Genomic DNA, 22,076 nt, shown 5'->3' on the forward strand with positions numbered 1-22,076 from the left:
AGAATAAACAGGGCAGTCATCTGCATCGCACAAGGAATGTGTGCCAAAGTGAACGCAAGAAATCGGGAAAACAAACAGGTGTGCGCAAAGAAACATGGGCAGAAGCATGTCGGATGTGTAAAGAAAGTAGTTCATTCGGTTCCCTTGTCGTGTGGTTCATCATATGTAGGCCAAACGGGCAGATGTCTGAATGACAGATTGCATGAGCATAGATATAAGATGGAAAACCAGCTCTCCGGTCATATAAGTGCGCATTGTAAGGCTCACAAGTGCACCCAGATTTTGATAGAACCAGTGTTTTGAACAGAGCTGATGATCAACTGACAAGGGAGATATTGGAAGCGCTTGAGATCAAAAAGCGTGGTGTTAATTGTATCAGTGAAGCCTCAGTTTCTCTTTCGACAAAGGAACTGGCGTATCTTGAGAGCGACACTTAGAAGTTATTCTGTATCTTGGCTTCCTTGTGCGATGCAGATCACTGCCCTGTTTATTCTTGTTGTTTTGATCCTTGACAGCAGCTACCATATTACTATGTCAAGAAATAAAACACTCAATTGTTAGTGCGCCTACGTGCTTGTCTCGTGTCTCCCTTTTTCGTGTGTTGTTTTATTCGGCGCCGTCTTTGTAAGCACGTATGAAGTTGTTGTCCAAATAAGAAAAATCATCGCAGCATCATGCTCGACCAAAAAAAAGAAAGAAAAGAAGAAAAAAAAAGCGGAGAAACGTGGGCGAGACACTCTGCCAAAACTTGACGAAAGCCACAAACAGGCTAGCCGAAGCCGCTCGGCATTTGCAACCTCCGCCACGAGATGGCGCGAGAGGCGCGGCCATCATAAAGAACCAGCTGTTGCTTCAAAGTTGGCATTTTCTTTCGCATGTTTAATTCTTTTTCCCTCCGTATCTGGCCGAGGGAGGTTCCCCTCCGCTTTCCGCCAACTTACGACGGCTCTCGCAGACAGCGCGCACACGTAGCACACGGCATGTACGCACGGACAGACGTGGGCAGGAAACCCACCCCAACAAAACTTTGGCTGCTTCGCTGCCGTGGTGGAATGTGACGCGGGAGGCCCCTCGAGAGGCGCGTCTCTAGCAGACGACGGCGGCGGAGCGGCGAGTCTGGTGCGTCGTCTGCTTAGGCCTAACCTCTCGTGGCTGCGAAAGGGCAAACCAGCTGAGTGCGCGGGGCCACGTAACCACCCCCACGAGCGATCGGCTCTGCCACATGGCAGGTTGCACACGCAGTAGGAAGTGCCGTAACGCAGCGCAGCGTGCGTATTGCGCGCGGGGTATCCTCTGCAGCGAGCGAGTGCGACTCCCCCCTTCCTGAGCGCGGCGGCAGCGCCTTCGGAGTCACCTTGGAAAGGTTACGTCAGGAACGTAGCCTTGTGACGTACCGTGACGACAACGGGCTTCCCCCGCCGCCAAAGCGGCGTCCCCCGAGGGAGTCTCTCCCCGCTCGCTCCCTGTCGGCGAGGCACACGCGCTACGCGTCGCCGCAACGTTCGGCGCCCAGTCGGCAGACCGAAGGCGTGCTGCGTGCGTGTTTGCGTGCTCCGCGTGGCTTCGCTCGCCGCCAGCGCGGCTGCCTTGTGCGGCCGTCTTCTCAGTTCACCCTCGGCGGTCGTCTCTTACGTCCGCTCCGTCCAATCTCCCGAGTTTTTTTGCCTATGGTGCACTCCTGGACCACGCTGCGTTTCGCTCTATTCTGCGCGCTCGGACGTAGTGCTGGCTACCGCTTTTGGAACGAGTCAAGAAACTGCAGGAGGACCTGCTTGCTACGTTAGCCGACGACCCTGAAGTGACGTTTCAAGTTGCGCTGCACCGCTACCGGTGCTTTTGATTGCGCCTGTGCCGCGTCTTCCTCGTTCGGCTGAGTGGCGTGTGTGTCTGCAGGTTCGCGTTGTGTTACGGGCATCTCATTATGCAGCCAACGGCACTGGAACTCCACCAAGTTCGAAGATGGTAAGTCTACGCTGTGTACTAGGCTTTCATTAATATAGCGCTAATTTGGAGCGATTCTGTCATGTTCAAAAAGTCGCGATTACAAAAAGTGTAACAGGAAAGAAAGCGATTGGGTTTGCAGAAAGCAGGTTGCGTACGTGAGTCCTGAGTTTCAGCCTGTGGCGGCAGGTCACTTTAACGTGTACACGTTCACGAAACTGGTCTAGCCGCGGCTACCCTACCGTGAAAAACGCCGAACGGCACTACAGCATTTTCTTCGTCTTATTCGCTTCTTTCTTTTCTTTTTCTCTTTTAAACTCTTCTTTGCTCATCTAGTCGTTTCTGGTGAACACGTGCTCAAATGCCGGCGCGTATATATATATATATATATATATATATATATATATATATATATATATATATATATATATATATACGTGTCACACTTTAGTAACTTAGATACTTGCCTTTCGGCCGCATCTGTGTAAGTCAAATGCCGAGTGGTCGTTACTGCGTAGACCATATATGCACTTGCACTTTGATTTACGTTCATTCTCTGTGAGACGGTATACGTAACACAGATTTCGGTCGCGTTCTTGCCGCAGGTGGTTCTTGTTGCAGCGAGCTGCCTTTTTGACGGATGTGCGATTTTTACTCATGAATGCAAACGAATGGGAAACTGCATGCGGAGACGAACGGTTGTTCACCGCTCACCTGCGCACGTAGTCTCGAAAGCGGAAACAAAGCTTGATCCTGTTGCATGTTGCCTGTTGCTCGCCTTCAGCGTTGTCGATTATTGAGTTTACTTATTTATTTTATTTTATTTATTAGTTTATTTCTTGCGGGGTGGGGGTGTAGTAGCAGTTGTTTTCAGGTAGAAAACACATTTAATTCCTTCGGCGTCCTCAAGCTGTTTGTGCGAAGGAGGCTGATCAAGCGCACTATAACGTGCGCCTAGCCAGCCCCCTTTGTTTGTTTGTTTGTTTGTTTGTTTGTTTGTTTGTTTGTTTGTTTTTCGTGAGCGAACAATCCTTTGCGAATGCGTGGAGAATTGTCGCGGTGCTTGGAGATGTAAGCGTTCCAGCCAGTGGAAAACAAACACATGTGGAGGCAAACGCCTCTTGCTGAACCTTACGCGCGGTTGAACCTTTCTGCTTGTCGATTTCTATACGATGATGTCGGTTTATTCGCAACGCACTCTCGCACGAATGATTCAGTAACGGGATAGATGACATTTATTGCTAAATGTAATACGATAAACACTTATTTAGAAAAATAAAAGTTAACAAGTTTTGTCGTAGCCACCATTGCACGGTTTTTTATGCAGTTCAGCTTTATGGCGACTAAGTGTGACACCATTCGCGCGTACTCAATCAGTCCTCTTGTCTGCTTGACAATTCATCATCCTCTCTTCCGTAGCTGCAAACAATTTTCCCGCGTCAGTGTGTGCCACGTAATCGTTATTTATTTATTTATTTATTTAATTTGAGACGTTACATGGACAACTGGAATTAAGATGCATATACGGGTGAGATGCTCATCGTTTTTATTTATTTTGTTTATTTTTTACTGTAACCGGCAGTAGTATGTATATGTTTTTATCAGTAGTAGTATTTATATGTAGTACGTGTGATGTAAGGTCCATATATGCGTCAACTTTTATGTTTCGCGGTTTTCGTGTGGGCACGATTTGTCGCCTCTCGTCACTCTCTGCCTCCTCTGTACACGGAGTGGAAACTTTGTCAAGCGTTTTCTCGCTTTCATTCGCGCCTTTTCCGTCAGTATATGCGCTCGTCGACGGACATAAACAATGCGAGCATTATATGTGGTGGTCGCCCACTCAGCAGTTCGCGGCGCAGCGGGTAAGAGGGATGCAGCTGGGGAGAGTGTTCCAGTCATTGGCAGGCCTCAGTGTGAATGAATGTGCGCTGCTTACAGCAAATGTTAGATATACACGACTGGTACCCATTTTACCGGCCAGAGTTACGGGGTTAAGCATTCGAGTTTACGGCACGCGTGGCGAAAAAAAGGACACCACCTAATGTCAGGTTATAGCCCAAAATTTTAGGGATGGGGCATAAAGGGAGACACCTTTGACGCTCACGGTAACTCGAAGGAGTACATGGCCAGGATGACACAATTGCACGGTTTATGCACGTATGGTCCATCACGAGCCACCAACAACCGCGTCTCGCCACACTGGCTGAGCAATGAACGGGGGGGTCGTTGCGGTGCGCGCCGCGTTTAATTAAGAGACGAGTGATGGACGTGGTTTCGAGTCAACAGCGAGTCATACCCCTATTCAAGTAATATAAATACCTGGCAATATACGCAAACGAAGGAAATACCTACTCGAACATCCACCAAGATAATCTGAGAATGCAGGGAAGCGGAATGCAGCTATAATGAAACATGGAGCACACTGGGGCTACAGTAAATATGAGGTGGCGCGAGAAATTTGGAAAGCAGCAATGGCGCCAGCGCTAATGTTCGCAAATGCAATTCTCTGCGTAAAATCGGAGATCTTGCCGGTGTTGGATGTTAACCAAAGGTCGGTGGGAGGTCCATTGGCATTGGGGGCCCACGATAAAAGCACAAGCGAGGCAGTTGAGGGTGACAAGGCCCATAGGCCTCCTTTAAAGTCAGATAAGGGCAATTTAGTTTTTTTGAAGGAGAGTCTCGCAAACTTGTATGAAAAGAAATGGGCGGCTAAAGTGAGCAGACAACTGTACTTCACAAGCATGGACGCAGAATGGAGGAAGAGGTCAAGAAAGCTGGCAACCGAGTACAGGGTAAATTGAAATTGTAAATAGACGACCCGGAGTAACCAAAAAGAAAGTGAGAGAAACAGAGACAGTAAATTGGATGCAAATTATGGAAACAAAAAAGAGCATGGAGATTTAAAAATACGGCAATAAGCAAATCAGGAGGTAAAGTCTGCACGACAACGCAAATTGCAGTGTCTAGCTCTTTCGAGGCGCGAGCTTTCCTGGCTGAGGACAAAATCATGCCGGGGTAGATATTCGCAACAGGATGAGGCCGCAGGAGCCTGGATACGGCTCAGCACATCATAACGGAATGCTGCTGGTATTTTATGCGGATGGAAGCATTAACCGGTCAGCAGTCGAAATAAGCATGGATACGAAAAGCAGCGCAGAGAATTATTGAACCGGTGTTTCGACAGGGCATAAGTAACTACAGAGGCTTTAATGAAGTGTGAAGAAATACAGGAGAGATAGGCAAAATGCTAAGAGTGCAATAGATGTATATAACACCTGATTAGCTCAAACAGGCCAGTTGATATATTCGTCGCCGTCCCGTTTCGAAGGGGATGCCAATACAAAACATCATCATAAAGTATTCAACTAGAAGTGAAGGTAACGGAGTTAGCAGACGAGGTGCGTGCGGAAGCCGTGGTCCTCCTAAGCTGGTTGCTCGCGGGCTGCTGCCACTGTTTATATAGTGCGAGTCTTAGGTGCGCTATAACTGTCGATTTTTCGAGCTTCTACAGGCATCCCGCAAACCCCCTGTCTCAGCACATTCATCACCGCCTGCTAACATTTCAATTAGCGCGGAAGGATTAAAAGTGACCTAGCTCGCAACTTTTTTTTTTTCAGCTAAACAATCTTGCGTGTTCTTCGACCTTTGTGCATTACTTCACTTTTCCTCCTTCATCTCATGCCAGGCGTGCGCGTTGACAAATTTCGCTTCGTCGTTGTTTTGCGCCAGATCTGGCAGTGGGTATATTCGTATTCAGCCCAGACGATTTTCATGAGTACGTGCCGACGATGACGACAAACGAAAGGTAACGGAAATGATGTTTGTGGCTCACATTTCAATAATAGTGCTCTTTTAGTTTGGAATACGTTCTGGCATTAGTTTGCCATATATACACTGTGTGCAGCTGCCACTTTATAAAATTTAAGAGTCGGTTTCCTAGCCTTTACTTTAAGTGAGAGTCCGAAAGCTTCTGTTTACGAGCCACAAATTCTTCGGCAGGTAGCACGAAATTTCGCTGCTTGCAAAGTCGAAGACCGTTTGGAACTACACTCACTAGACGAACTATCCAAATGATTTTAGAGGCTTTATATCAAAGCGAGTCTCAGTAGACTGCAGACACAGCTGGTACTGATCAAAGCTGTTTGGTTTCATGGGGCATCATCGCCTCTGTCGAAAGTGCATGTACGGGAAGTGGTGTACACTTCTTTTTTTATGTCACCAGCTGCGCGGCATAACGACCTTTTCGCGTACGACCGATGTTTTGATTCGCAGAATTCAAGCTGCGGTTTGACGGGGGGCGAACTTTCCAGTGCCACGCTACCAACCAGCGAACATGGATTCAAGGCAATTAGTCAAAGCGTAGTTAGCATCATAAAATTCCTTGAAGGAAGGGAACAAATGGCATTTCTCGCCTCTGTTTATCCTACTCCCCCAACCCCGTAAGAGGCGCTGAGCTCCTTTTTTTTTTTTTTTTTTCGAGAGAGAGAGAGTGCACTGGCTGACGTGGCGTCACTTGGAGGAAATAACCGGGTGAGAGGCAAAATCTGAACGGGCATCGATTTGTTCGCGAACAGCTTCTTTCAAAACAAAGAAAGTTCTTAGGAGCATGACTGATCTCTTTAGTCCTGTGTCGTGTCGTGTCCTATGTCGTGTCGCGCCCGGGGTATTCGTGGATGGCTGGATACTTTTGGACCTCTCGGCGGACTTCCAGCGTAGAGCAAGTGCAACAGGAGCCCGATTAGATGCCCAGGTCCGGGATACTGTATCGACTATATTCCAACGGCACTGCTTGTCGCGATGCGTCAGTATAGTCAGAGTATGCGAGCAGTGGCTTCGTTTCCTTTTCACAGGCGCCGTGCTTTTACCGTTAGCGACGTAGTCGAAATCAAACCATGCAGACCGCGTTCTAGGCACCGTTGCCGTTCTCGCAAAGCTTTTTTGTTTGTAAGCGCTGGACAGGTCTAATGTAACCGTTATTTTCGCTCGATCTTATAGTCATCGTTCGCCGTTCGCGACCGGCCGATCATGGTGACTGATAACGCAGGCGGAGCGCGGCGCGGGCCAGTGACAAAGCGTGGAGAGGGACTTCACATAGAATCGCTACAATATCCTGGCCTTGTTTGCTATTGGCCGGCCGCCTTACGCGTCCTGAGCCCGTATTACCTCTTACGCTAGAATTATTTGCAAAAGTAAGTGCTCGCCGATCCTGATGCTGGACATATCATTAGCGAATATGGACGTCCAGTTGCAAATGTCACTTACGAACGAAAAGCTTTGTGAATTCAGCCACTCATTAAAAGTTTCAGTAGCGATTACGCTTGGCAAGGAAGCAAACAGCGGTGCGATCTTGTACGCGTTCCAAAATGGAACGGAAGTGGTCCGTTCTTTACGTCACGAAATAGGCGGTCCGTTCCGTTGCGTTCGTCTGATAGCAGACGACACGAAATGATTGACAGCAGCAAGACGCCACAGCTCACGTCACAATTGATGTCATGTCGTTCGTCACGGTTCAAATTGACCGATCGTGTGCGGCTTGGTGGAACGGACCGCCTCCGTTCTATTTTGGAACGCGTACGAGGTCGCACCCCAACAGTTGTCGCATCATCTTTAGTCTCACATTTGCTGCTCATCTGCGGAGAGACCGCTTTCGGATGTCGCTTAGAAATTGCATTTACATGAAAGTGCTTGTAGTAACCCGGGGACTAAGTAGATAGAAAGCTGAGAGAGAAGTGTAGTGTATTTGTTGTTATTTCACCATTATCGTCAGGCTATATGTGTCATACATCCATATCAGCTCTAGAACCTATTTTAGTGCAGTTTGCCGCTTTGCTGCTCAGTGAATACATTTCGTTATTGTAAATTTTCAAGTTTGCATAAATCATATACTGCGCTTAGTCCTTTCTACGTGTCCATTGTTGTCACCACTGAGAAAGAGCAGCACCAGTTTATACTCGTTTATATCAAAACCCCTGCATTTTTGCCACAACGCGGGACAGCATGCGTGTGGAAGAACTTAGGCAAGTTTCCTTCCAACTGACAGCTTAAACTGGTATCTCCGCTGCATTTAACTTCCTTCTCTGAAACGAGTTGAGCTAAGCGATTGAAGCTCACGCGAAGGAAATGCCTGCGTAGTGGAAATTTTGCAGTGCTCCAAACGTGCCCACATTGCATGATTCCCGCGGTTGCGAAGAGACACTCCGGTCCAGAGCACGCAGGCGGCTTCACGCATTTGCGCAGGCTGACTCAATATAGTTACGGTCACAGTGGTTACGTTTGGCTAGCGCGTGCATATGTACTCCTATTGTAGAAGAACTTCGCTGCTCACAGCGTCTCTATAGCGCAGATAGAGCTTTTCAAGGCCTACCTAGATATCTGAGGGTTTCTGAAATATTCGCACGAATGAACTAGACACAATGGGGCGACCTTCGGACAAACGATTGCTGGAGCACTGAGAAAGCGGGTTGGGAACGCCTAAAAATGCATGCGCGTATATGCTCGCAGTAACAGAATCTGCATACTTCGGTCTGTGAAGCAAGCCAGTTTCGGGTTTCGTAGCGCCTTCCCGTCTCTGGCTCGTCTCACGCGGAACCATTTCTGGGTGAACGAGAAAGCACGCGCATCACCTTGGCTCGACGGGGCGGGTACTCCATTGAGAGCGCTCTGCCGCGCCGTTGCAGTCCCGGTTGCAGCTGCGGTTTGTACGCGCCGATAGCGGTCGGGTAGTAGTAATTCTTCCGTATGTAGTGGCGCGGTCCCGAAACGAAGCGTAGGCAACTCTTGCGGACTGTTTTGGCCGATGCAGCCGCTTCCGGTTTTCCTCTCGAGCGCGGGCAACGCGCCCACTGTCGTCCGTCTGTTGACGCTGCGCGTTGCATCCGACCGCGAAATGAGAGATAAGAGAGCACGCTGTGGAGGGTCAGAGATAAGGGTTAATCGCCGAGGCCGTTTCCTTCCTCCTCCTCCTCCTTCGCCGCTGTCGTCCCCGGCGCCGAGGGATCTTCGATGGGGTGAGTGCGCTTCGCGTTTCTTTTGTTTTTGTTTTACCTCCCTTCGGAACTCCGCCGCCAACAGTGATGTCCTCGTGCGAGCTTGGGTAACGGTCATGCGAGAAAATGTGGCCATCCCTTCTCTGTTTTCTTATCTTGTTTGTTATAGCCGGGAACGCAGGAACGATTGGGAAGACGAGTAGAACGGACTCGGCGTCATCGCCAGCGTAGTACACACGGCGCGCGTTCTTTTTTCTTTTTTCTTTTTTTCGGCGAACCACGCGTGCGGCGCGCTCTTGCGAACACGTGACGCATTTTCCTCCTGGTGCGTAGCCAAGGGGGTCGAATCGCCAGAACCGAAAGCGACGGAACGCGAAGGAACGTTGTAAACGGTCTATGGGGAGCGGCGAATATACAGAGATTGTGGGGGAACAACAAAATCGTGTTCAAGCCTGCTATGGCTTGCAACCCTGGCTTCGGCGCCCAAGACGCTGGACGGTTATTAATTATGGCCGGCACAGCACCGACCTTTGGCAAAAAAGTACCTCTCGCCTTTTGTAAGCTGTCTCAGTCGTTTAGGGATAGACTCAGCTTTGTCTTATCTGATAGCAAAAAAATAGCGATAAGCTAAAGTGACGAAAATTTCTTGCAGCGAATGTGAAATATATAGCAACTGTATATAGGGGAAGAGAAGAGGAGGCGCATATTTATTTCCTTTATTTCCTTTATTCCTTTATTTCCTGTATTCATTATTTCCTAATATTTCTTCTAGCTGCTCGCTTAAAATAATAACAATAATAATAATCAGGAGCGCGCGCACGCTAGTGTTGGTGCGTGTGTGTATGTATTTTGGTGGGTTTGCTTGAATAAGAAGTCGTGGTTTACGCTGCAGCCACCGACTTTCCGTGTCGAAGAGTGCCTATAGTTTGCCGCGTGACATATCAGGATCTGCAAGGGTTTATTTCCCAGCCGTTCTCTCAGGAGATCGCACAATTCGTTTATCTGTCTCTCTCTCTCCTTCACTCCTTGTATTACAATCAGTTGCAGAAAGTATGCTTGCGGAATATCCATGGAAAAGTTTTGCACGTCTAGCCGTCAAGTGACACATGAGCGGCGCCGTGCGCATTTAGTAGAGCAAGACGATTAAGGGATACCGTCACCCGCGATAAATGGCTCCTACTGCGTGAAGCATTTGCGACTGAGCAGAAGTAAACACTCCTACCAGCGAGGCTGCCGAAACACGCGTCTGTGACCCGGAGCGCGTCTCCTGGCATGCGAATTCGGAAATTCCAGGAACCTGGAGCCCGGAAGCGCGCGCCTCTGACCCGCGCGCTCTCCGAGCGAAACGAGCTGTCCGCGACGTACACATCAACTTTTGTTTTAATGACATCATTAAAAAAAATTGCGCGCGCCATATGGCACACTCGGTACATCGGTACATTAACTTTGACCACCAGGAGATCTTTTGACTTGCCCCCAGTGCACGGGGCGCGGCCTTTTTTTTTTTTTTTTTTTTTTTGCATTTCGCTCCCATCGAAATGCGGCCGCCGCGGCCGGGATGTGATCCCTCGACCTCGCGCTCAGCAGCGCAACACCACAGCAGCTAAGCCACCGCGGCGGGTCATCCCAGCTTGTGTGCCTGTCCGCGCGTGTGTGCGTGCGCGCAGCAGTTAGTACCACATTTGAACATTGTTTCGTGCTCAGTTGAGGTTAGTTAATATCCAGAAAAAAAAAAACTGCAACTCGATGAATCGGTGTCCCTTCCATCGTCGCTGCGCAATTTCGCGCAACGCTGTTTTCAGCGCAATTTGTTGACCTCTTTTTCCAGAGCGCATGTTGTCCACATGTGGCCTGGAATGGCGAACGCCCCCGCAGTGGCCCCCGCGGTGCGTTTAGTAGTATGCTGAGAGGGGCGATATAGTTGGAGCTTCCAAGTAAACTCGGGCTGCAGCTGGGAGTGCTCGCTCTCGATCCATAACACTGGCGCGCAAGTGAACGATTCCAGCGAAGCGTCAGCGAAAGAGACTCGCAGCTGCCCGGCGTACATCACGTGAATGAAGCGCATGTAAGCTCGGCGGAAATGCGAAGTGACGTGCCTGCCTCTTGCGTATCCAGAAGATGGCGGGCTGCCCAACCGAGTGGGGGAACTTCTTCCTAGAGCGTCGGCTTGTTAATTCTGCAAGTCACAGAATCGTATGTGTGTTAGTGTGGAAATCGAGGAGAAATACCGCAAGTGACACTGCAAGACTAGCACCGCCCGCATTGTTATCCATCATCACCTCCGCTGTATATAGGTAAGTGCAAGGCCCGTAGAAAACTCTCGTCCTCGCAATAAACGCCCTTTCTTCCACTGTCCGTGCATTCGTGCGCTAACATCCGTGGGAAATACGTCGCACCTGTTGTTCCTTGCTCCGCGGGAAAACGATGTCGCGCAACAGGTTTGATTGTGACGAATGTCAAACGACCGCGTGGATGAGGAGACCAAAAAGTTGGGTGTCATTACAGAGGCCCTGGAATAACGTCGATTGTCGCGGAACCTGTCGCGGTGTTCTGGACGATGTGCCAACGTCCGCGGTCCTATTGAAATTTTAGTGTATGGTCAAAATCACCGGTGTGGTAACTCTGACAGGCCGTCCACGCGCCGCGACTCCGTATACGGCAATAGTTTTCCGAGCATGCATGGGATCCGAGAAAAATGACAAATTCCTTAGCAGCCAAAGCATCCACCCTCGAATCGAAAGTTGCAGTGGATGCTCCACCGTACGACCACTACGTTGTTAAGCCGAGCTTCAGGCTGTGTGGCTGATTCGTGAGGAAATATATACCTTTTTCACGAATTTCGTGCTTCGATAACTTTTTTGCGGTTGGTTTTATACGTGACATGAGTATGAGACCAAAGTGCGTCTTCGCACGACCGTGCGGGGTTGTATAGGTGTACTGCGTTCGTGCATGCGTATAAAAATGTCAGAGGCAAAACCCATCGTCTGCACTATTAAAAAAATAAGGGTCGGAGTAGTTACCACCTAGTACCACACCGTTTGCTACTTTAGTATAACTAGTTGGTGACGATATAGTTAGTAGCATAACTGACTGAACAAGGTATATTCACTGGTACTAGTGAGTGTAATTACCAATTCCGAACCAGAATAACGCCAGTTTGGAGATATGCGCCATCAGACTGGCTATAAAAATGCACTATTGTCCCACTTACTTTTTTATCGAGACGTTCTTTTATGAATAGAAGCACGTGCAAAAGTAACATGGAACGCCCATGTACGTATTTCGTCCCACACTTGGGGAATAATATCTCGAAACTGGTGGCATCCTGGAAATACGTTTCAAGTGGACACGTCCTGCAAACTCACAGGCTAGAATTCATACACTGCAATTTGCGCCATAACGTAAATACTTAAGAAGTTAATTGGGGCACTTTTTTCTTATAGTTAGTTGAATATGTGTTTCGATTTGTCGTGCTAGCAACGTTCGCCTCTTCGAGTAATTCAGCTCGAGGACAAGAATTATGCTCTCTGCGACAGGCGATTGTATAAGAATTCCGTAAAACCTGAACGTGATCACCCCGTATATACAGAGCAGAAAAGCACGAGTGTTGGTGCTGGCACGGAGGTTCTGCCAGGTCCGTGGGCGTATGCGTACCGCGCGCAGCTATCGCCTCTCCTCGTCCTTCGTGGCTGCTGTGCAGAAAGCCCCCGAGGATTTTTTTTTCTTCGTTCCACCCTTAACAGGCAAGAAACAGCATGCACTGCCGCGCACTGTTCACCGCTCCGCACAAGTCGGAGCTCTGCATTGTCTCGTCGCGTACTCTTCATGTACACAAAGCAACAGCTTGCTGCGGGTTGCCGGCCTTGCGTGTTAGCAGTGCACTGTCATTTCTACAGCTCACAAACGGGCCTGCTTCGCCGACATAATTAGAATCTGCTGATACCGTACTCTTATTTTCTTCAATTGGTTTGTCTGTTGCGGAGATTTCAGTCTAGAGGCGAATTTTCAGAAGCCGCCGAGCAGCGATACTTGCAACCGTATAAGAGAAAAAAAGAAACGGCGGGGAGGGGGTTGGGGGCAGAATATTATCTATATACCCAAGGGCGACGCAGGTCGCATTACCATTCGCTCAAGTCACTTTCCCATAACGTGGACGCTCCTGTTTTGCAGCGATTCCTTCTGCGCTGCGGTGGTATACCCTGTGTTCCCAAGAGGAAATCGACTACACCGAAAGAGCGCTGGGATTACGAAATTCGACGCTGTTGCATTTTGTGCCTTCTCAATCTTTGGGTAACGCGTGTGCGTATCACATTTCCTTTAAGTGTCGGTGCTCTCGCTCAGGCTCGCGTCCGCCGGCATAATCGAGCAGGGAGATCAAAATCTTGTTCAAACGCCAGCGACTTCTTCTGTCAGCTAGATGACACCATCAAACAGCGACCGGCTAGTGGCAAATATCATTTACGAACGCAAAGCTTAGCGAATTCAGCCCCTGGAATCGCACAATTAAGGCAGCGCTACTACAGTGTACATACCTTTCTAATATCAAATGGTGAATGGATTTTAGAATTCAACTCTTCGAATTTTTTTCTTTTGCATTTCGACGGCATTCCTTTCTTTCAATTCCGGGATCGTAGAGGGGAGCAGAAAGAGAAGTTGGCTATAGAGCTCTCCTGACGAGCACAATTGAACGGAACTTTCCTCGCGTATGTTAAATTTGTGCAAGGAGATGTTGGTTCCTGCTCGGGGCATGCCGGTAGTTTTGTCTTCAACGACGGAGGGGAAAATGTAATCTCGATAACAGGTAACGTGACCAGAAAAATTGTGCAAATCCCATGCACTGTGGGAATAGATGTAAGCGAAGCTTTCTGTGCTGTTTGCTTTGATTGATGACAATTAATGGTGATGTTGACGGCGAACGCTTAATTTCTTCAACTTTAGTGCAACACAAAAACGGTGAGTTGACGTTCAACGTTACTTATTTTGCGGGCACCACTACTGTTTGTCTGCGTAGTACAGGGAGCACATAGGAGGAGGTGTTTGCTTGAGACGTTGTTATGCGCCATACTTCATAACCTCGGAGAGGGTTGAGTACATTCATTGCCTCACATGGCACATCGCATCGTGGCAGAAAAATTAAATTTTAATAGAATTATGGGGCTGTACGTGCCAAAGCCACAATTGGATTATGAGACACGCCGTAGTGGCGGACTCCCGATCAATTTTGACACCGTGGCGTTCTTTAACGTGTGCTTGAATATAAGTGCACGAGGGTTTTTTTATTTCGCCCACGTCGAAATGCGGCTGCCGTGGTCGGGATCAGACCAGCGACCTCGAGCAATGCCATAGCCGCAAAGCTAGGGCGGCGCGCACAAAAGTGTTCATTTCACGTGTGACTGACTCCGTAGTGTCGCCTGGATCCTACGGTGCGCTTTAGTGCGGCCCAGTTTCTGTACGCCCTGCGCTAGTTGTCCGCTTGACAAATTTGCGTGGTGTCTACTTTTCAGAAATAGCAGAAACGTACCGTACTGCCTCTTTAATTTAAATTACCGCTTTCCTTGCCTTCTCACGTCAGCTTTTCCCTATCCAACCGCTCGCCCCACACCCTTGTATGGGAACTGCGAGTGAAGAGGGGCAAGGCTGTTGTTCACTCGTATCGCCACTGCGTCGGTTTCTGCCTCCTCTCTCCATCCTCTCTATCATATTGTCTAGCTTCCCTCTGGACTTGCACGTTAGTAGAAAGGTAAGCGCTGCAATTTGTGAAATGCCTTTGCGCGCGGAGGGGGGGGGGGAGGTGAGGCACAGATGATTACAGCTGTCAAAAGGCTAATGTGGCGACATCTAGGGAGCTCCGGAGGGCATTGTGCACATTCGACGCGGTGCAAAAGTCCAAACGAGTTTCTCAAATCGCCTTTCCTCTCTGCCGCATTCTTGTCATGTATGCGCACGCTCTGAACCATCCCCCCACGTGGTGTGCAAGACAGCAGCAGCAGTAGGAAAGTTGAAGGAAGAGGCAAAGAAAGCTTCGCATTAAAATTACCGTTAACAGGGATTCCGCACTGCATGTCGCAAACCCAAAACAATCTTCCGTACGCGTCTTCCGTACAGCAGACGCTACTGCATCAGTGCGAACCCATTGCAGCACGCACCTTACGCGTCCGAACCAGGCTTGAACGAGATGTATTCCTTCATAATAATTTCTGCGCCGGGCTCCGCTTTAGTGGCGCGCGGCGCATCGCAGCCCCGCCGCAGCCCGCGCATTGTTCTGGCCGCCGAGCGCGTGGCCGTCTTTCGCCCTCCTTGCTCGCCTCGGCGCTGGGGCCCGTACACAGCTGCGCGAAAGCGGCGCCGCGCAGCTGCGCGGACCGTGAAGGTTTCGGGGTGTCTCGTGGAAGGGAGGCGGCCGCCTTTTCTGGCTCGCTGTCACTGGTGATGGGTGGCCTTTTCACTGCTGCAAACAGCAGTGAAAAGGTTGAGACCTAGTAGAGCGAGCGCCCTTTCAGTTTCGTCTTGAAAAATCAGGAAGCCGCGAGCAAATACAGTTGTATTGCCGGGACGTCGGGCTTGCATAACATTATGAATGAGCCAAAAATGTGCCCGGGGCCGGTATGTTGTGGGATTCGCTCCACTAGATTCTATTCCTGCCTTATATCAACCACACCGTTCAAGGCTGGCTGATCCCATTCATAACGCTGGCGGACCTTTGTTCTGGCCAGTGACGAAGCGCGAAAAAGGAATAGCATTGGAATAGAATCGCGATATTATCTGGGCCTATAGTATACGTGCATTGGATCGCGCCGCTGTTTCGAAACTGCTTCTTCCTGTCGGCTGGATGTGTCAGCCTGCGCTGTAAAAGGTCTTGTATGGCCGAAGCAAAGCGTTTCTTTGGCGAAACCAAGAAAGAGGGGCAGTGGCGTAGCCAGAATTTTTTTTTTTTTTTTTAGGGGGGGGGGGTCACCTACTTCACCAGGGACGAGGGGATGAAGAGGGGGCGCTGGGCAGGGCGCATCAACACCACCTAGAACAAGTCTACAACACCACCTAGGAAATCAACTGTATAGTAGTCAGTGCTGTCGTGAGATAGAGCATCTAGGGATCAAGTCAAAAGAAAGGAAAAAAAGAATGTGAACAATAAGAGACCTTCGCTGTAACAGAATAGAAGGCGGGTGTAATGGCTGCGAGCAGGACGCGCACTTTCACGATCGGAACGCAGAGTGTGCGCTACGAGAGCGTCCCTGCCTTCGAGCTATTAACCCCGAGATCTTTGAGTGGCGCCCTCTCGCGTGGGACGTCAGTGGGGGTACGCCGTGCCGCGCGCGCGATCTCCGCGTGAAGGCAGCTTGAAGCCGAGGGCCGACCTTCACTGTTCGAGTTTTTGAAATGCGAGTCTGCAGGTTTTCAGTATGCACGGAATGTTCCCGGACACTATTCCCCGCGAAGTCGAACGGAGTAGTCCTCGTCGCCAAGCTCAGTGTGGATTGCTCTTGGCGTCGTCTGCTGCTCACCAGTGTGCATACGTGCGTGTACGGCGTTGGCTTCTCGTCATTGCTGTTCCGTTTTCATGACGCACTCATAAGGATTTGTCAGCCCATTTCTGACAATGAACTACGGCATTTGGGCTTCAGCTACGGTGTCTGCGCTGTAATAGTGTGTTTGTCTGTTCAGCGCGTTCAGTCGCCCACTCCGTTTGGCAGACATTCCGATTTTGTTGCTGCCAGCGCGTTAAGCATATCACGAAAGAAGTCTGATGCCATTCTCAGGAAGCTAGAAGTTCACTGCGACGCCTTAGTGCATGCGCTACTTTAGCGGCATTACAGCAAAACGTGGTCTGGAACGTCTGATAGAATGGCGTACAAAATTAGTGAGCAAAACAAAATTACGTAGTTCGGTGCTGCAGTACTGCCTTTCGCATATATTTCAACTGAAATGGATTATGGAAATGTAACCCTTCCTTTCCATGCTCGTACCGTGGGTGTGCATGTTCCCCGGGCTTGATTCGTCCAGCGATGAGAATTAGTGCTATCACGTAACAAAAACGTGCGACAACCGTATCCAATATATATTTTTTTTCTGTAAGCGGGTCATACGTATTTAAAACTAAATCAAGAAAATTTATAAGTTAGGTTTGCTGGTGCTTGACCGAATAAATAGCTAGGGCGATAAACACACACGGGAAAAAAAACGGGGGGGGGGGGGGGTGCCTGAAGACTTATCAAGGCGAAATGTTCGCAGGCTTTTTTTGCGCTTTTTAACCTAACACTTCTAATATTACGGTGATAAAGTAATGTTTTCTGAGTGGTCCCGGTAGTCGGTAAGTGTGTTGAACAAACTAGTATTGTGCTAACTTGAACAAACGATTTTTTTCTACATTAGAAAGCGGTAATGATAATTAATTTGCAAGAAAATAGTGCAAAGAATGCTTGGCGACCGACACTTGTCAGAAAAAGTTTTTTGTGTGCAACGCAACGTAACTGGAATTATAAACGGAACTGTGAAATTCACGTTCAACTACGATGCCGCTTAGTCAACGCGAAATTTTGCGAATGAGCCCTGCGATCGCGCTTCATATCTAAAGCTGCGTAGACATCTCATTTACTCGCTCGGCACGATGTTTTATGACTGAGTCGCGAGATCGCGTCCCTGCCTGCGAGAGGTGTGGTCCTATGACAAAAAAAAAATGCATATAAAGATCAATTCTGAGACTTTATAAGTGCCAATACCATCATATGATATGCACCACAATATGCACGTAGTGGAGGACTCCGGATTAATTTTGTCCGCCTGGAGTTCTTTACCGTGCACCTAAATCCAAGTACACACGAGCCTTTGCATTTCGCCCCCATTGAAGGGCGACCTCGAGCTTAGCAGCGCAAAGCCATAGCCACTGGGCTATCGCATCGGGCGGCTATATGGAAGATACATTTAATATACAAGGTTTGTTGTCCTCCTGATGCTGGCAATAATAGAACTAACACTAGGAAAAACATGCAGGTAGTAAATGGAGAGATAGGTGTTACGCGAGTACGCAGTCAGAGCGCGAGCAGACGCATGAAAATGAAGCTGTTCTAGCCGGAGCGTAGCAGACGACAAAGGCGAGTCCCCCATCTGACGTCACGGGAGCGCCGTTCACCACCGGTCGCGCAAGAGGCGAATAAGTGTTCTTGTTGCATGGTTCTTGTACACAAGCACTTTCGCGGAGACATGACAGTTGAATGGCACGTACTACTTTGATGTCACCCAGAAGCGCCGATGGACAGATGAAATCGGTTGAAGATTGCTTCGTCGATGAAGTCTTCCGTGAGGTTCGTTTCTCGCTCTCGTTTCCTTATTTATTCTCCCTTCGCAGCGAAGAGGTATGTTTACAAGGCTGACGTTTGAAATCCCGTTAGGTAAGTCCACAGAATCAGTGCCAGATGCGATGGGGTCGTGCAGATGATAGCGATGCGGGAACTTGACGTGAAAGGCAGCTGATGTCGGGGTCGTGTTCCATCGCGAAGATTGGAGGGCTGAGATGTGGAAAGCGGATGACATAATCTCGACGTGTACCACGCATTGCGCAGCGTCCTGTTCGTCACGGCTTTATACACGCCGCGGCGTCGCACGCGCACTGTATAGCGAGTCTACGCGCCGCATGTGATTTACGCGTTATGCTGTGTGCTCGGAAAAGGTTACGGCACGGGGGCGTCTGAGCTGGTCGCTGCGGAATGTTTTTTTTTTTTTTTTCTCTTATCGAAGTGGTTTGATGCCGCTCAAGATCCCCAACTTTCCTTTGTCAAAGGAGCTTACGGAATAACATACGCGGGCGGTGTATTTCACGCCGAGTCATATACTTATTGACGTGTATTGGAACGGTTTCATATTGAGAGTGCCAAGTAATTCTCCAGGCGTGCCAGAAACAAAGAACGGTACCGCTCTTGCTTATGGCGTGGCTTCCTCTTTGCAGTAGAACAGGCTAAGAAACGATATTCGCTATCGATTATTTTTATTATTAAGTACTGTTGAACTTTATGAAATCTTCATGAAAACGCGTTGTTGCCGTTCCACATACCTTGCGAACGGATGCGCTCAGCGTGGGCATAACCATCAGCTGCACCGCTGCTGAAGGCGTATGTTGAGCCAGCTATCGGCGAAAGGCTAAGCCGCGGGCACATGATCGCTCTGCGTTGTCGAAGCGAGGATGTGTGCAGAGCTGTGTCTGCGTGCGCACAAACGACAAGGTGTTTAGCCAGCCGCTTTAATGTCACGACTAGAGAGCAGGGGTCATGTGGCCTTGGCAGCCAGTCGCGCCCGTTGTGTGCCAGGTCGAGCTGGTCGCACGTGCGCCGAAACCAAATTTGTCCAGAGAATGGCACTCGTTCAAAATTATCCCATAGGAATGTCGGGCGCGCAAAAACGTCGATGGCGCCTGAGCTCTGTGGGCTGCAGCGAACTTTCGTCAGGTCTCTGTACGTAATGCATGTGTGCAAGAGGTTTAATCTGTTGAACTTGGTATATCTCTCACGCACGTGTTACCAGGCCGGCGTCGTGTCTTTCTTTTCTTTTTTTTTTTTTTCGCGTAATGTTTAGCATTGTCAGATAGGACGAAACAGAGGGGTGTCGCGAGGCGGGGCTTGGCAGGGTCCAGCGTCGCGGACATTACAGCGCACCATGAGGTGAATTCAGGAAGCTTTTCGTGCGTAAGTGTTGTTTTCCATTGGTTGGCCGCCTTCGCTAATGATATATGCAGCGTCAGGACTGCAGCTGAAATGTTCTCTTACGAACAATTCTTGCGTAAGGGATATTCGTAGCGATATAATGTAGCGAATTCATTAGCTCGGTTCAATTCCTTGTGTACATATATATAATAATTACCGCGCCGCTCATGACCGGCCGATCGCGGTAATAACGTAGGCGGGGCGCCGCTCGGACCACTGACGAAGCACGAAAAATAAAACAATTGTAATAGAAGCGTCACATTATTCCAGCCCCGGGCACGCATTCACAAACACATTCTTGCGCGAAAATTGTTCGCATAATAAAAGACGCCAGCCAGCATTGATGTTGGGAATATCAGCGAATGCGCGGCCACGTACGCGGGCACGTACGAACCGAAAGCTTTGCGAATGGGCCCCCCCACGTGAGCGCTCTCCTTTCCGAGGCTGTCAGCGGTATCCTTTCACCGCAGCGCAGCGGGAGCTGGCCGCGAACACGGGTCGGGCGCCGCGCGCTCTTCCCTTTCGGCAAACGCGGTGCGACCGAAGCGCGAGAGCGCCCTAAATATAAACGCGCATCGTGCGGCGTCGCGAGCGCGCTGGGCGCGATGCATGCGCGGGGTTCTTGCCGCTGTTGCCCGGCGCGCTTGTTGTCGGCGCCGCCCGGCGCTCGTCCGACGCCCGCCCGGTCGTTCTGGGTCGTCCGAGTCACGCGAGCAGCCTGGGTGGTGCGCGCACAAGCGCACCTGGGGCAGGTTTGGCGAGCGCCGATGCAGCGATGCGCGTGATTGCAAGGGCGGTCGGCGAGGAACGCCCGCACCGCGTGCCGTTTGGAACTGCGTTGCGCGCCCTCGAGAATGCCCGCTCGTCGGACAATCCTCGTCACGCAGTCCAGCAGGGGCCCGGTTCTTGGCGCTGCACCGTTCGTAAGAACTGGATCCTTCGCCGGTGCCTTCAGTGTCACCTTGTTCGCTATTTGGCTGAGACTCCGTAGTCTTGAACGCACTAAAGGAATGCTTGGTGGTAATATGACGTCACGGCCAATCGTTGTAACGAACTGGATGATACATTACGCGTTGCATTTGGCAAAGCCAGAAACGAGATGCCAGCGCCACTTGGACGCCAATTCTTTCGTACTCACTCGGTTAAAACGCCTGCAGCAGAACTTGCGACGGACCTGTGCATTTCGCACATTTTGACTAAAACCGTTAATACACACCTTATCACTTGTACCTTTTCCTTCATTTTCCGAGTGCAACAGCAGAAGCGACTGCTTTTTTTTTCATTTTTTCACCATGAAACTGCGTCTGACTATTTCCTCTTTGAGTGATATTCCGAATGACATTCTCTCCGCTCTTTATGCTTCATCGCTGCCGCCACGTGTCTGACGTCGGCGCACTATAAAAGGCTGAGTTTGGTCTGCCGACTGTGTGTGTGTGTGTGTGTGTGTGTGTGTGTGTGTGTGTGTGTGTGTGTGTGTGTGTGTGTGTGTGTGTGTGTGTGTGTGTGTGTGTGTGTGTGTGTGTGTGTGTGTGTGTGTGTGTGTGTGTGCGCGCTCTACTTAACCTTCAGAGAGTAACGTCAGCCGAGTCAAACATTAACGACGACACGTTAATGTCAGACTCAAGTGTAGGAACGCCGTGGAATCAGAAAGAAGTAAAACTTTAAAAAATCGTATTTCATTCGTCGAACAACTTTCCAAATTCATTTTTTTTATTGACGTACACAATAATTAGGCGAACATACACCAAACTTTCCTTGACAAATAGAGGCAGTGCCGCATGCAACTCGCAAGGCTTTTCGTTCGCGAGCAATATTTGCTATCGGTCGGCGCTTCGTAGTAATGTTTCGTGTAACACGAATCATTTGTGCGTGTAGATGGGCGCTGGATACACCTGGAGTTTATACACGTACGTTCATCTGCTCCTTCTGCCTTCGTGCTACTTGGACGCGGATATGGTTGTAGCCTCTGCCTTCACTGCTTCATCCACCGCTTGTTTTAATACTACCAAAAGGTGCCTTCCACACTGTCACAGGCCCGTATTCTCAAAAAACGTTATTATGTTTAGAACGTTTCGTAAAAGCAGGGGCCAGCCAGTCGTAAGTTACGTTGCACATATTATTAGCGAAAGCCAACGACCAATTGCACGCATCTCTTACGAAGGAGGGACCGAATTTACGAAGCCTTCAGTTCCTATGCCATGTATGTCGGCAGCCTTGACTAATGATATGTCCAGCATCAGGTTTGGCTAGAATTTGTGGTTACGAACAATGCAACGTAAGAAGTTTTTTTATCCTTTTTTTGGGGGGGGGGAACGCACGTACGGGGCGAGAAGCTTTGCGAGTTCGGCATCTGCTGTTTGGAACATGGCGATGCCCCCCACGGGGCGTTTTCTCGAAGAGCCTGTATGCAGGCGACTTCAGAAACCCGGGGCAAATTCCCGTCCTCACTGAGGTTACG

General features: G+C 49.5%; 1 protein-coding gene across 4 annotated transcripts in view; it reads left to right on the forward strand.

Annotated features, from left to right (window-relative positions):
• The window catches only part of Pde11 (Phosphodiesterase 11), a 675,281-nt gene that overhangs the window by 413,361 nt on the left and 239,844 nt on the right, over positions 1-22,076 (forward strand). For 2 of the 4 annotated variants that reach the window (XM_075687750.1, XM_075687745.1), the window contains exon 1: positions 925-1,962. The exons of the other annotated variants lie outside the window; for them this stretch is intronic. The gene's annotated coding sequence lies outside the window, so the exon portion shown is untranslated. Of the gene's footprint in view, positions 1-924; positions 1,963-22,076 lie in introns of those variants that run through there. 4 annotated transcript variants of the gene reach the window in all.

The sequence above is a fragment of the Dermacentor variabilis genome, chromosome 1, assembly GCF_050947875.1.
Source record: "Dermacentor variabilis isolate Ectoservices chromosome 1, ASM5094787v1, whole genome shotgun sequence".
NCBI classification, from domain to species: domain Eukaryota; kingdom Metazoa; phylum Arthropoda; class Arachnida; order Ixodida; family Ixodidae; genus Dermacentor; species Dermacentor variabilis.